Raw genomic sequence first — 15,358 nt, forward strand, 5'->3', positions numbered from 1 at the left:
GTTTCCAAGTTTTAGGGGCCTTGCCGGGCCCGGGCCTTCTGTGAGCCACCCGTCAGACCAGACAGCCCCTCTATTCTGCGCCGTACAACAAAGTCATATTTGTTTTGTCGCAGAGTAGATTAGTTGACGATTACCGCGGTCAGGGCTGGATTAAGGGGGTGGCCACATGGGCCGTGGCCTATGGCGGCAAAATTGGGCGCGGCAAATTTTGCAATTTTTTTAAATGCAGGTACAAAAAAATCGGATTCAGAAAAAAATTACAAACAAGAAAAGGTGACAAAATAGCTCTCATTTCCTGAGAGTTCATTAATTTTTAATTTCGTCGTATTTAGGTGATACAAAAGACTGCACACCTTTAATTAGTTGAGTTAGGAGAGAAACCAGACACGTAATTTGGCCTACTGGAGCGGCGCGGAGCAAAGAGAAATGATGACGAGGACTTGAGATGAAAAGGAGAAGCCCTCGACGCGGCAGTCGGCATGTAGGTAACACATATTAGCGCCTACGAGACTGCATGAATACTTCACGCATTGCGTCAAAAACCGAGTACAGTCGAAAGCGGTCGGCGCGGTGCGTGAAACGCACAGTGCCTACAAGACTACATGAATACTTCACGCTTTGCGCCAAATACAGTGTGGTCAGCGTGACACGGCTGGCGGTGGAAGTTAAAATTATCAAACCACATTTATATTTGTTCTTTCTTAATTTCTCAGTTCATTTCTTACAAATGGAAGGCCTTGTCCCCACAGAGATAGGTTTACGGAACTGAACTTGCGCGCGAAGTTCCGTGGACTTTTACTAGTAGTGTTGACAGGGCTTACGCAAAAAATGTGTCCAACACGAGTGAACGGGTCTTATGCACCCTTCTTCCTCCGGCACGTTCACTTGATGGTTTTTATTGATGTTTCAAAACGAATGAGAAGGGGGCTGCAAAATACAGGCGGCCCACGGGTCGCAAGGAGGTAAATCCGGCCATGACCGCGGTATTTGCAAACTTGTAATTTACAGAGCCCAGTTAAAAGTACTTCCAGTAATTCAGTGGCTGTAATTCTTTTAATTCTGTAACTCAGCGCGGACTGATTATTGAAATTGATAGACAAAGTGATAGACAAACAAAAAGGATTGAAAATGAAGCGATCATTTAGGTTGAAATGGGGACTAACCGTAAGGTCTTTCGTAAGTTGCCATTAGTTAGTCTATTACTTACCTCCTTTATTGCAACTATACTCGCCTCCACCAACTAGAAATATAGGAGGAGCATAGGGAGAGTTCAAACATGTCGGTAATTTCAAGGTCAGGTCATGGTAGGCTTGTGCTTAACGGCTACTTTTCGGGAACGTGATTATGTACTGCTATCAAAAATCACGAGAAAAGTAGCAGTGATTTTTCACAGATAACAGACAAACATAACCTAAAAATACCGCCGTCTCCAGCAGTTCGTTGCTCTAGTCGGATCACAAGATTCAACATGTGAAAAGAAGCAGGTGGGGTTATGCTGTGATTTATCACAGGTTAACCTTAACATCGATCCTTCCCAATGCTACTACATCCCTTCAAAATTAAATACCACTGATTTTCTACAGCATAAACCTTAAATCACTCGTTCTTCCATGTTTAATCCACAAGTCATAATTTCCCCGGAACTATCTGTGAATCACAGTAAAAGTAGCAGTGAGGCCACGGAGTTATTTATCACTGGTTGACAAGAAAAAGAGAATTTAACATTAAAAAAAAAACTTCTCGAGTGATAATCTAGGTTGAATATTTTAATAGCTCTCAGTTTTTATCATAATCCATGTTCTTTAAAGTTAAATTCTCCTATTTAGGTCAACCAGTGAGAGATCACTCCGTGGGTTCACTACTACTTTTACCTTGATTTATGACTGGACTGGTGACGTCACTACCAACAATGCATTGTAATATCGGAGATTCACGAGATTGGCTAACCGCCCTAGGGTGCTACTCTGCTCGCCACTGTTATCATGCTGCTCTCTTTTAAACTGCTACTGCTCTTTTTGCTTCGTGATCGCAATCGCAGTGTATCCCAACTAACTATGATTAACCATGTGCAAGCTCATTCATAAAATTTTTTTCGCCGTTTAACACTAAAGTTTTGGTTACTCATTGTTTAACTATCAGCGACTACTTATTGATGAAAACTGCTCAAAAAAAGAGCAGAATAACAGGTGTTCCTCGCCAGTCACAGTGATCGATCACTGCTACTCAAGAATCACAGTGATTTTTACCTGCTACTGCGATCGCGGTCACAAGCCTAGGTCATGGAGCTTTTAGGGACCAAAAAGGCAGCCAACCTATGAGTTCAAATTATCTGGAGTAATTCATTATTACAATTGTTACGATCCGTCGTTTGTAAAGCAAGTATTCGACTTATATTTGCATTAAATTCACTCATTTTTGCGGAAGAACGCTCCTTAAGGAACATGTTTGGCCATCTTGGTTTTACTTCCGAATCTGAACATTGGCAGTGAATATTTTTCTGTCAGAAGGATGGCGGCCTTCTTGGGCCCTAGGAGCTCCATATTTCGACATGTCCGTCCTCTACTTATGCATAGGTACTCTACCACCACCAGGACAGCTTTATTTTTTTTGTCGTCCTCTTCGTCCATAGCTTTGTCTATCGAGTTCAAGAAACAGCTCGCTGGAAGCTCAAGAGGTGATAAATTCACTGAGCCGTGACCTTTGGGACGGATGCGTAGGTGTGTCAACGGCCGTCTAGTCGCCGGGCGTTTGTGTGAGTGTGCAAGACGGGGATCGGGGTGTTTGTGTGAGTGTGCGAGTGATAACCATGGTTGACGCTCTAGCGGGTCCTCGGGAGAATTGCCGTGATTGATTGGAGCTCCGATACCGAGAGAAAGGTCAAAGTAGGTTGATCGCTCCGCGGGTCACCCCTCGCCCTTTCACGCACACAGGAGCAAGTCAATTAGAGAGATGGGACAAGATGCGCAACTTTAAAAGCTCATATCTTTGTTGAACATGAAACTTTGGCTCAGTCAATGAAATATTGTATCAAACCTCCCCTAGTGACCCGTCCTGCTGGCTGATTAATTGCATTGATAGACAGCGATAGACAAAGAAGGCACGGGAGTATGGAGCGATCCTGTTGGTTGAAGTAGGTGGCTCCTATAGACTAGAGCCCCTTTTCCCCGAAATCCATAGTCCATTGCCATCTTGTCCATTAAAATCTTTGCAATTGGTGAAAATGTAATCTTTATTCCCGTTTGTGACACTGAGGAAGGCCTAAAATACGAGAACCAATCAGGAATTGATTCGTATTGTCTTTACGGTCAGTGTAAAAGGACTCCATTATAGACTAAGGGTGAAAATGATGGTCCACTACAGAGTCCCTCGTGGGATGCCGTTCGTTGGTTCATTACCTACCTCATTTGTCCATTGCAACCATCCACTTCCACCAATAGGATCCTTCCGTATCCCTTTTATCTTACTTGTCTACAGCGAAATTCAATGGTAATAATCGGCCCGCATGTGCGATTCTAGAATGTTGCGAACACTGTGAATACTTCGTTGAAATCGATTGTTTAACATACATTTAAAAGGATAAGAAGCAGTGTTGCCAATTTGCCGGAATGGTGACTGGGCCCGTCCCACTGTGCGACGGTACTGGCTGTGCTCGGGTCTGTCAGTCCGGGCCCGGAGCTTAGAAAGGTCCTGTTTCTCCCGCTCGGGATCGGAATTCTCCGAGCTGAAAGGCTGAAACTTCAGTCCGTTTAGAAGCTCGTGACGCCTTACCGTTCGCGGTTAAAACGCCTCATTACACGCATGAAAGCGAAAGCTTTTCAGCCCATTTCACAGCAATGCTGCGGCCGCCCTGGCTGTGAGCAATCGTGCAAAATGGGTTCGTCGTGAACAAGAGATACAGCCGAGTAACAAGGAGCTGCGACTCCCAGAAACAATTGCCAGAAAACTTGTACATTTGAAAGAGACATCTTTGAAAAACGATAAAAGGCAAATACAATAGGCGAATACTTTTTGAAGTAAAATCTATGATAGGTAAATTGACAGTGAAAAGGTATTTAAAAACTCAAAAAATATCATAACTGTACATAGTTTTTGACACTAAGAATGTTAAAATGTTATAAAAAAAAACTCTTTTAAAAAGCATTTTTTAAAAACTTCAAGGTTCCACAAAGAGTTATATTTTACTTTAAAAAAGTAGCCAAAAGGTTTTCCTAAAACAAAAATTTTAACAATTTTTTTTAAACTTTCGAAAATTACTGTTTAAACGCCATTGCTCTTATTCGGAACTCTCTGTTCGTGTCCAAAAGTTTACTCTCGACTTTAATTTTCGATTAATAAAAAATAGTTCACGGCTAGTTGAACTGAAAAGAACTCCCAACTTATTATTTTTCTCTAGACTTACTTCTAACTAAGTCCTAACTTCCTGACCTAACACTGGGTGCGTATTTCGTAAACTCGGTCCAAATAATGATGATCTTAAGGAATGACTGTAAATACAGTTATTAGAGTGTCATAAAAGTATATTTCCTGTTGATGAATGCGGTAGCAGTTCAATGATTAGCACGGACGCCTGGCTCGCATGATGCTGGATGCTCCTACCAGCTCCTCGGAATAGGCCCGTCAAACGGAAGCGCCTCTTTGCCAAAGTAAACACAGCACATCCCAGCGCAACGTCTGCCGCGCTAAGCAATAACGCCGCATGAACCTTCGAATGTTGCCAAATTTACTCTCAGAAAATATTTATTCGTCAGAAAAATCGTTGATATTTTTCCTTCAATCTTTAAGAAACTTCGGAACAAATTACAAGCAAAATGGGCCACTAAACAAGGTTTGAACCAAGCCCAAAATGGTTTTTCACTTGAGTGGGAAATTCAAATTTCCCCGAACCAAGTAGAAAAATCTTGGTCAGGTTTCAATTTCAGTAATTTTTTGTGATCGTGTCCCACTTGAAAATTTGAAGCAGAGACATTGATCAGAACGCTTGAATTCGTACCTTGTTGAATGGTTACTTGATAGAAATATATCGACGGTGTGAGTTGGCAATCACATAACTCGGTTTGCGACGTCGCAGACTTCTTGTCATACGTTACTTTTTAAATGGAAAACTACTCAACGGCAATTCTTTAAAACTGTCATGATTTTTCTTCTCAATTCGAAGAAAATTCTGCAAAAACTTCAAGAAATAATGTAAATTTGTTCTCTCTTAAAAAAATGTCGTATAGGCGGAGATTTTCAGACACCGCAAACGAGTTATGTGATTGCCGACTTTCACCGTCGATATTTTCAAACAGCGAAAATCCTGATCCGTCAGAGAAAATTTGGCAACGTCCGGAGGCTTATATGGCGTTTTTCCTAGGCTAGCCGGAGCACTCCTGCATTCGATGATGAGGCTGGAATGCGGCGTGGAAGTTCGTCAGGATGAAAAAAGGCGCAGGGGGGGGGGGGGGGGGGGGGGGGGCCAGTGAACAAAAACGCGAAAAAAGTAAGAAAATTACACGGAATCGCGGTTGATAAGATGGTTTTTTATCGCGGCGTTTGACTACGCGAGAAGCTCGCTGGCGCGGTGACTCGTTGGCTCTTGTAAACAGCCGGGAGGAGAGAAGCGTAATAACATAGATTATTGATCTCCTAAATCACTGACTATAACTCGCATGAATTACGCTATCCAGGGATGCTAATTAAACGCCGGGGCTTTTGCCTCGATGTCGTCGGTCTCCTCGCATGGGGGGGGGGAGGGGGAGGGGGGCACGTCGCCAAAGTCAACAAATGCCATCTCACGGTTCAAGCCTGGTCTTATCGGACAATAGACTCATTTAGTGACCACGTCGTTCGATATGATATCGAAATCTCGGTTCAAACCAAAATATACCAACCTTACCTCATGTGCGACTTCTTCAGGAGTTAATTGTGTTAATTTATTAAAATTTAATCATTACCCGGTCATAAATCCATCAGGGAATCAGCACGAGAACTTTCGATTGTAAGGCCTTGTCTCCACGAGCCGTTTCACGAGATTTGTCCCAGGGAAGAATCCCACTTACGAAGTTGGGAAAAATATTGAGTTAATCAATATTATTCCCAGTACCAAGTATGGTACTTGTACCCCTAGAATCCACTGAGAGAAAAAGAAGAAGTGAAAACGAATCTTGCGATATTTTATTCATTACTACATTGTTAATGTTTGTTTAGTTAAAATAATGTGTCTAATTGTCAATTGAGTGCAATTATTATTTTAATCCCGGTTAAATACTCGACTTTAACTAATTTATCTTCCCGCGCAAACTAGTCGCAGGACTGTATGAGCCCCGTCCCGTGGAGACGGTAACTGGGAAAAATCCCAGAAGTTTCATTCCTGCGATTCGAACTTGGGACAAATCCCATGAAAACGTCCCGTGGAGACAAGGCCTAAGAAACGCTTGGATGCGTTTTACCACCATGGCGCAAAGGGCACGAATAGACGTGAATCAGGAACAAGGTTCTGTGTTTATTTACATTTGAACCAAGGGTTCGATATTACGATTTTGCAACCATGTAACTACGTACGCATTCCGATAAGTGAGCGGATCCGCGGAGAAGCGGTCGCAAGGCATATTGGCGCCTGCAAGGCTGAAGGAATACTTCACGCATTGCGCCAAACAGTGAGGTCGGCGTGGAACGCATTAGCGCCTACTAGATTGCATAAATACTTCTCGCATTACGCCAAACGCACATTAGCGGCTACAAGACTGCATGAATACTTCACGCATTGCGCGCTTTAATCGTTGTATTGTAATTTATCGTTGTCGGCCACCATTTACGATCACAATTGAGTCGTTCAGTTTGGCGTTAACATTTTAAATTCGTGTTGGTATGTACATGATGTATACATAATAAGAATACTGTGGTGTTGGTTGGTGGTGTTTGTGTTTACAATTATTATCCGGATTTCTTTTTCATCCGGATCGGGCCCGGCACCAATTAATCCGGATAATCCAGAGTCTACTGTAACATCGAATGACGTGGCCACTAAATCAGTCCATGGAACGGGTTATTTGGAGAAGAATGTATAATCGCCAGAAGTCAAGTTGCGAGAAAACACCAAGAAACTCGATTTTTCCGACAACTTTTCATATCCGTCGCAGGCAAGTAATTAGTCCACGGAGAAGAGAGGTCGCGGTTAAGTCTCAACTTGGACATTTCTAATTAATTGTGGTAGTACCCCAATAAATTAGATTACTAACCCAAATGCTGCATTCCTACCAAAATTAATTAGGAATGCCCATATTAGCCAACCAATTGGGGCAGTATAGTAATTTTAGGGGATAACTCGTCATAACATTTTTCTTCCGTGGTCAGGCATTTTATCAAATGCTTACATTGCGGTAGAATCGCTCGGTAAGTACGCCCGCCCTCAAAGCATAATATTCTTTCGAAAACTCAATTTCTGAGTGGCGTTTACGCCCTCTTCAAATAACCCGTTCAATGGAGACATTCCTTGCAGACACGACGTTTGAAGAATGAAAACTGTAAAACCTGATAAGCACCATCAGGCGTCGCTGAGGCGCAACCTTTCCTCTCATTAACAGGAATTTACGGACATGAAAACAGTAGACGCTAATTCCTCAATTTTTTTCAATACTTTTAGAAGTGCTCCAAGTGAAATTTCCAGAAGGAAACTGGATCTTTCGTGTTTTTACTCCTCTTCTAGCCCAGTGGTCCATGAGGGTTTCGAATCATCGCTTATACGAAGTAAACCGCATCCAACTCCTCACGATATCTAATCCTCTCTCCCACGACCTGAAATTTTGGAGTTTGATCTCGATGCGGTCCAGGAGCGGCGGAAGGTGGGAAAGTGGTCATGAGCCACGGTTAAAAATACAGAAAAATAATAAAAACTCCGTTAGGAATGAAATGACCGGCTGTCCGTCAGTGAAGCATCACCTATCGCGGTTTCGCCCATCACCCAAGGCACATCAAAGTGTTGCCAATCCGCACTGGGTCTTCGGGGGAGGCACCTACCCACGGCTAAAGTGCAAAAACCTTGTATCTCCATTGCGGCGCTTCAACATTTCTGTTCCTATCTTCTTTTTTCAAAGAAAACCAAGGCAACTTTATGAGTTGAAATACAGTATTCTGTTTATAGTTATGAAAAATCACGCAAGTTCTTAATACGTGCACTAGTTTTCCTACAGAAAAAATAAAGTATGACAGGGAGTCTGCAATGGCGGAAACAGAGATACGTAGTTTCGCACTTTGGCCGTTGATATCCAAATCTCAAGTGCAGCAGTGGCGTGGCGTGCTTTGCGATTTATCGATTGATCTGCCATTTAAACCTATGGAGAAGGATCGATAAACAGGGTGTTAGCAACGAACACCTTAACAATCGATTCTTTATCACAGCTTCAGATGAAGAAATGTCGATAATTGATCATTCACGCCTCGCTATGAAGTGCTAAAGTTGGGCTGGGCGAATTCTTACTTTTTTACAGTGAAGCGGGGATACGAAAATACTTTCAGCAGTATTGAAATACTTGAAATTGTGTCAGAGATAGAAGAAACCAATGTCACACGCACAGGCGGTAAAGAAAGTGTGAACAGGTGCATGGATAATGCGACAACACAGGAGAGCATCATTTGAGTCATTCGGCTACGGCTTCGAATTCAGAAGTTCGTAAATTATAGGTTCACTTCTCAGCTTTGTTGCCGCTTTTAGCAAACAAACAAATCTCAAGTAGTCAAGGTACTTGCGGTCAGCATTAGTATCTCGCAAGAGTCTTATGAGCCGTGAAATACTAATTATCAGGAAAATAAAACGTAAAGAAGAAGAAAAAAACGAATCTCACATGTTACGTGGCGTCGAGCCAGGTGTCTTACTCTTTGTAAAGTAAAATATAAAATAAAACTGTAAATTTAGAAACTCTACAACGTATTCTGGTCATTTAAACCTCAAAATTCCTCACCCGAACTCAAGCATTGAGAACATAGCGTATGATACAACTATTTCAACTCCAAAGTAGCTTATATTGCATAGCCAACTATTTGAAGGAGTATTTGATTTCGTGCTAGAATTATGGGCATCAGGCAAGGGGAGCGGATCTGACCCTTATTCACCCATCAAAGACGAAAGGAAAGAATAGGATGGAGAGGAGAGAATAAGAAAAATAATAAAAAAAAATTGAAGCATTAGTAATACCGCCATGAGAAGGAGAATCAAAGAAAAGCCAAGCACTATGGCTCCTCAAGATGTTTTGTATCCTTTTTAGGAAGTTAAGTAACAATCAGTTGTAATGTGATGTTTTTATTTGGATTTGAGTGACTCTCCTTCTATATGAGGTCAGAATACACACGTTTCAATGATAAAATAACACAAATAAAAATTTCCCCCACGCGAAGGAACGTTTAAACATTATTTAGGATCATTTTTCCCCCTCCATTCTCCATCAAATCCTTCTCTTTACCTCTTATCTCGACTCTTGACTTACATACTTCGCTTTTCTACATTTCTTGATTTTTCTCTCATTTTCCCCCCTAAATGTTCATGAGTATATTCAGCTAGACGACGGTAACAATCAGCAAGAACACTGGCGTAAACTTAATCTCTCCTTCATTTAGATGGTCGTGCAATTTGTGCTACGCAGAAGTTGATAGAATTGTATCACGCTCTGTCACCCATTTTCATACATAAATTAAAAAGAATCCCAACTATGCATGCTTTTCATTTTACAATTATTTATCGTGTATTTCGTCTTGTGTTCTCACTTTCCTCGTGGAAATAGTTTGTTCCTAGCTCCCTCACCGAACCAGCCCAAAATATACAAAACAGCGCTCCGGGCCAAATTGGAGGAAGATGAGCAGGGCCCAACGTGTTTACATTGACTGATCATTGATCCCTTCAGGTTTAAAGTTGGCGTCGCAACCATCCAAGCGCGTTGCAATGTTGCTCAGATTCCACTATTATGCGAGGAAATTTGAATGTTGAACAGTAACCGGTATCACGCACAAAATATGACGGTTAGAATTCTTTCTGTCGTAATTTTGGCTGATTTATTTTTCATCCTGCGCAAAATGATCCTTCTAAAATGTTGGACGATAACTATCATCGGTTTTCCAATCGCAAATCTCCATGTGAAAGCTCCATTATCTGAAGGCAGATAACAGTGGCGCAGGCGATCCAAAAGCTACGGTCATTATTGAAATTGATAGACAATGCGACACACAAAGAAAGTAAAAGGGAAAATGGATAGTGATCCTATCTGTGGAAGTGGGTGATTGCAATAGACAAAGAAGGGAGGTAATAGACTAACTAACAGCAACCCATGAGAGACCCTATAGTTAGTAAGTTCCCATTCCGTTCCTATTTTCTCTCTTAGTAGTTAACTACCATTTCGATTCAGCGACAGGATTGCTCTATTTCCCGTTTGTCTTCTTCGTCTGTTGGTTTGTCTACAGCTTCACTGTCGCTTTGTCCATCAATTTCGATAGTCAATGGGCAATAGTTAAATTGGTTATTAGTTCGAGCTACGAATTCGTCTACACTGAGTCGGCTTGATGTAATGCAACTATTCGTGTTTCACGGATGTGCGTGTTGCATGTTCAAAATTGAAGGCACTTTCACTTCTCTCACCTTTTCATGGTGCTATGTTGAGGATCTTCGCAAAACTTTTATAAATCAAAATTCAAACCATTCAGGGTTCCAAAGGAAGGAGCTGCTTCGAAGACGACTATGGATACGACCCTGAAGGCCCATTCTTACCGAGTTTCATGGTACGTTTCCAATTATTGGATGACCTCTCCACGACGCACTGTGGAACGAGCCAAATAGAAAAGGTCGGACATGACATTTTTGTCTCAAAGTTAAAATTTTGATATTTATTTCGTCACATTCTAAACTTTAAGAGGTGCTACCAGAAGTAAATTTTACGAGGAAACCAACGGAACCACTTTCAGAACCTTCAAGTTGTGTATAAACGGAGTTATAAGCTTTTAAAGTTTCCAAATTTCGTCCGGCCTCTCATGCTGACTCGGATCTCTGTGCGGCGTATGCAACTTTCCATCGCTTTCCCGCCAGGTGGGAATCGGAAGTGACTGGGGGCAGGGACAAAAAGAACCCCTCAATTGCAATCTTGGCAATGGTCGAGGCTTTTACTTTCGGAACTCCATCATTCAACTGTAGATTTATCTACTACGTAGATGTTGAACAACGTTTTAGAGATTTCGTTCCGCAAACATACCGAGGTTTGGCAAACTCGTTTGGCTCACTACGTCGCCCGAAGCTCATCATCCATCCAGAAGGTAGGTCAACAGCTGAAAAAACGGTGGTGACTCTTGCTCCCTATTAATTGTCCACGAGGAAGTATTGAATCCCTGAAAGTAAAAGTTTCCACCTGTTGCTAAGAGGCCTGTGTGGAGGGTCTCTCTCGTAAGCGGATCCAAGAAGGGGAAATAGAGGGTGTACGCCACCCCCCCCCCCCGTGCGCCCGAAAAAATGGAGGAAGAAATAGGGAAGAAAGAATACAGGAAGGAATGGAGGAAAGAAGATGGAAGGACGCTTACATTGTTCATAACGAAATTGACTCGAACTACATGCCTTAAAATTTTGAAACTTTTCGGGGGAGTCCCCCGGACCCTCCCCCCTCCCCCCTGTTCGAGTTGTCCGGATCCGCCTATGGTCTCCATTATTAGTGGCTGGACTGGGGGTGTCTTCCTGGGTCAGTGACTCGGAGGACCGCGGCAGGTGTGGAAACTTGGGAGTGCGAAATTCCCACAGAAACGGCAGCGTGGCACCCGACTCGCCGGGCCGCCAGCGGGCAGCAGATTCATGCTCGACTCTGGGACGTCTACATGCGCGCTTCCCGTGCGTTTACACTCGTAAAAATTACCTACGCACCGAGTCCGAGTTAACGATGCGCTTTCGTTCGTTAAATCCCGTCCCCGCAGCCCCCCCCCCCCTCTTCATCTCTTCGCCTCCCCCTCCCCGCCGGCCTTGCAACCATTATTTATCAATCTCGTATGGGTGCCTCCAGCTCACTCCGAGCTTCCATCAATCGTTGCCAGCCTGTCTCCTGCATACGTCATCTGGAGCCAGTCCTGCCGCCCGATTATTGATTTACATGGACAACGTGATGGACAAAAGGAAAATGGAGCGATCCTATTGGTTGAAACGAGATGTTGTTATAGACTGAGGGGGAAATGGCGGACTGGTGATTCTTGGCTTGTCGCGTTAGTTGGTTCATTACCCACCTCTTTGTTTATTGCAATCACTTGCCTCCAGCAACAGGAAAGCTCCATTTCCGATCGTCTTCTTCGTCTGAAAATTTCAATGCTGGTCGTGTTATAGATCGGGAACTGATGCAGCGGATTTGAAGGCGAATCTTGAATGAATTGTGTCCGTCTAAAAGTCAATGGAGCAAAATTCATCTGCGTTTTCCAGAAAGATAAATATTTGTGCTCTCCGGCTTGGAGTGGCCTATAAAATACAAATGAAGGCGAACTTTATACGGACATAGGTTAACATTTCCGTTTATTGGTTCATTCGAAGCTAACCGAGCGATGGTAACGTATATTTTTCCAATAGATAATTATATTTAAACACTCCTCGATATGTTTATTGCCTATGCGGAGGAATTGAAGGCGGGATTCAAGTAGACGATATCATCTACCAACAAAATCACACAACGTTCATTGGCTCAGTCGAAGCTTGCAATGGGATAATTATGTTTTTGAATGACTTACTAATTCTGCTCTCAGGTCAATTCGATACTAATTGCTACTCTTCATTTTTCCTCTTCAAGTTTTCTCTATCATATTTTTTCTAATCCCCCCTCTCATTTTAGTGCCCTTGTTGTGATGGTGTCTGGTGCAGCCGTTCCTCATACGTCACTCTTACTGTCGTGCTAAGGAAGAACGCCGTATGAACATTTTAGAGTTGCCAAAGTTCCCCGGATGAAATATGTATTTTTGAGGTGGGTTATGCATATTTTACCTTGATATTTTCAGACATTTTAGATTAAATTGCGGAAAAAGCTGGCTGACAAATTAAAAGGAGAAAATATAAATCCCAGGAACGTCATGTCTTATTGAAGGAAATATGGCAACGTCTAACGGCGTTTTGGCAGCTTATTTATCCGGCCCTGCCAGTCTGTGCGTCCTGCTCTGGTACGTTGAAAATCCCATGCTCTCTAGTATAGTACGCTCAGATTTTTTATTTGCCTCATTCAGCCTAACCGTTCAACACCGAGGCTGGACAAATGAAAGCCAGTAATTCTTTGACTCCGATGGAAAATTTTAAGATTTTTGTAGAAAGCGGCAACAGTGTATCCTTGCGCCGCCGCCAGAATTTCCTCGAGGTTCACTTCTCTCTTGATTGTTTTCCCGCTGTAGAAAGTGCTCACGTTGCGACTTCCAATAATTCACCTCTGGCTCAGCTTAAACTGTTTCAGGCGGATGAATGGGAATCGCTAATTTGTACCAATCATGTAAAGGCCTCACATTCCTTGATCCTAGTTCGTTTTTAATCTCGATCAACATCAAGACTCGTAATAAGAGAAATCCGCAGGTTTGAAATATATAGTTTCTGTGTATTATTTGGACTGCTTTAACCAAAATCAGCCCGACTATGCTGTACGTTGCCCAATTTCCTTATCTATGTACGTAATAGCCCCCCCCCCCCCCCCCCAGAGGAAATCACAGAGAAGAAAGAGGATAGACAGAAGAAAGAAAGGAGATAGAAGAAAAGGATACACGCAGTTTTTTCAAGTTTCCGAGAAATTCTCGGAATGATTTGAAATTCAATCACAAAAAATTTCGACGCAATATTTCCGTTCTTTCTGTTTTCTTTTCATTAAACCAAAATTAATTTTACGCGAATCAAGTTTCAGAATTGCTGAATCGTCCGAGTTTTTGTCGTCCGTTGCAATTGAGACACTTATTTACCTTTTAATTGTGGCAAAAACCGGGCAGGGACCGTCACAAGAAATGACGCGTGGTCCTACTTTTGCGGCGATTTTAGCGTCTCGCAAGCCAGGGAAGGGAGCTCAGTCGAGTGTCGAGCCATCGTCACGATGTGATGCGCCTTCAATCCAGTTGTGGTCGAGTAGTTATCCTAGGTAACTCGCCATGCGTTTGGTGCAACGCAAGAAGTATTCATGCAGTCTTGTAGGCGCTAGTACGCGTTTGACGCCGACCGCACTGTTAGGCGCAATGCGTGAAGTATTCCTACAGTCTTGCAGGCGTTGATATGAGATTGACACCGACCGCACCGTGCTCGGCGCGATTATTCGAACTCGCGTTAGGATACCTACTTGTTGCATCGAAAAATGGGGCTTAAAAGGCCAATGTTGTGTTTCGACGCCGTATGAGCAGTCCATCGTTGCCTCATTTCTCTCGCTGAAACATTTTTCACAAACGGAGATGCGTACTTTCGAACTTTGGCCATCCATATTCTCCCTCAATTTTTCCCCACAATTTTCTGTTTTCTGTGTTTCAATGGAACACCAAGCTCGGGTGGGCATGCATGCGAGGAATTGACCGACTTGTAGCGGGTCGGATATTGAATCGATAGATCGATGGATCGATAGATTTCTACCTGTACAATGCAACATATCGATCAAACTCATCCGATGTGGATTGAGTCGACCCGTTGCCGCGCGTAATTCTGCAAGTGGAGGAATTTTCTATTAAAGTTAAAAAAGGAGCATCGCAATTCTCAGTGGGAATCTACTCAGAGATTCTTATTTAGATAGGGTGCGCATTGCCGACCTGGACTCCATCACGCGTCAGGACCTCTGTCGCGTCCAGGAAAAACGCCCTATCAACCCTCCAGCGTTGCCAAATTTCTTTGCATAAAACACACATTTTCTGGAATCCTCGTCACCTTCCGGCCGAAGTATAACAAGCGCCATTGCACGTTTCAAAATTTCCGCAGCCGTTTTATTTTTACGCGGAGAAATTGTTTGTTGAAACTGTTTGAAAATTTCAATGAATTTTTTCGGCAGCACGAAGAAAGTTCAGTGAAATTTTTGGACAGCCTCATTAAACAATTTCTCTGTAAGAAAATGAAATGGCGCGCCGGAAATTTTGAAACGTCGCGTTATATCGCGTTATAAAGAAAGTCGAGATATGACAAAATTATCTAATTTGCTAAAATACGTGTGTTTAAATGGGAAATGCCGCCAGATGACGTCACTAAGTGGTGCATTTTCTCACTTTAAATATATTTTTATACTATTTCCCATATCAGAAAAAAGTTGTAAAAAATACTGTGAAATCAGCTCTTGAAGCACTTTCAGATGAAGCAATAAGAGATTTGCATGCAAATTCTCCATTACTATAATTAATAATTCTGGCTACTTTGATTTCACACGTTGGCTGCGCTTTTGGGCTC

This window comes from Bemisia tabaci, chromosome 5 (genome assembly GCF_918797505.1).
Source record: "Bemisia tabaci chromosome 5, PGI_BMITA_v3".
Classification (NCBI taxonomy): domain Eukaryota; kingdom Metazoa; phylum Arthropoda; class Insecta; order Hemiptera; family Aleyrodidae; genus Bemisia; species Bemisia tabaci.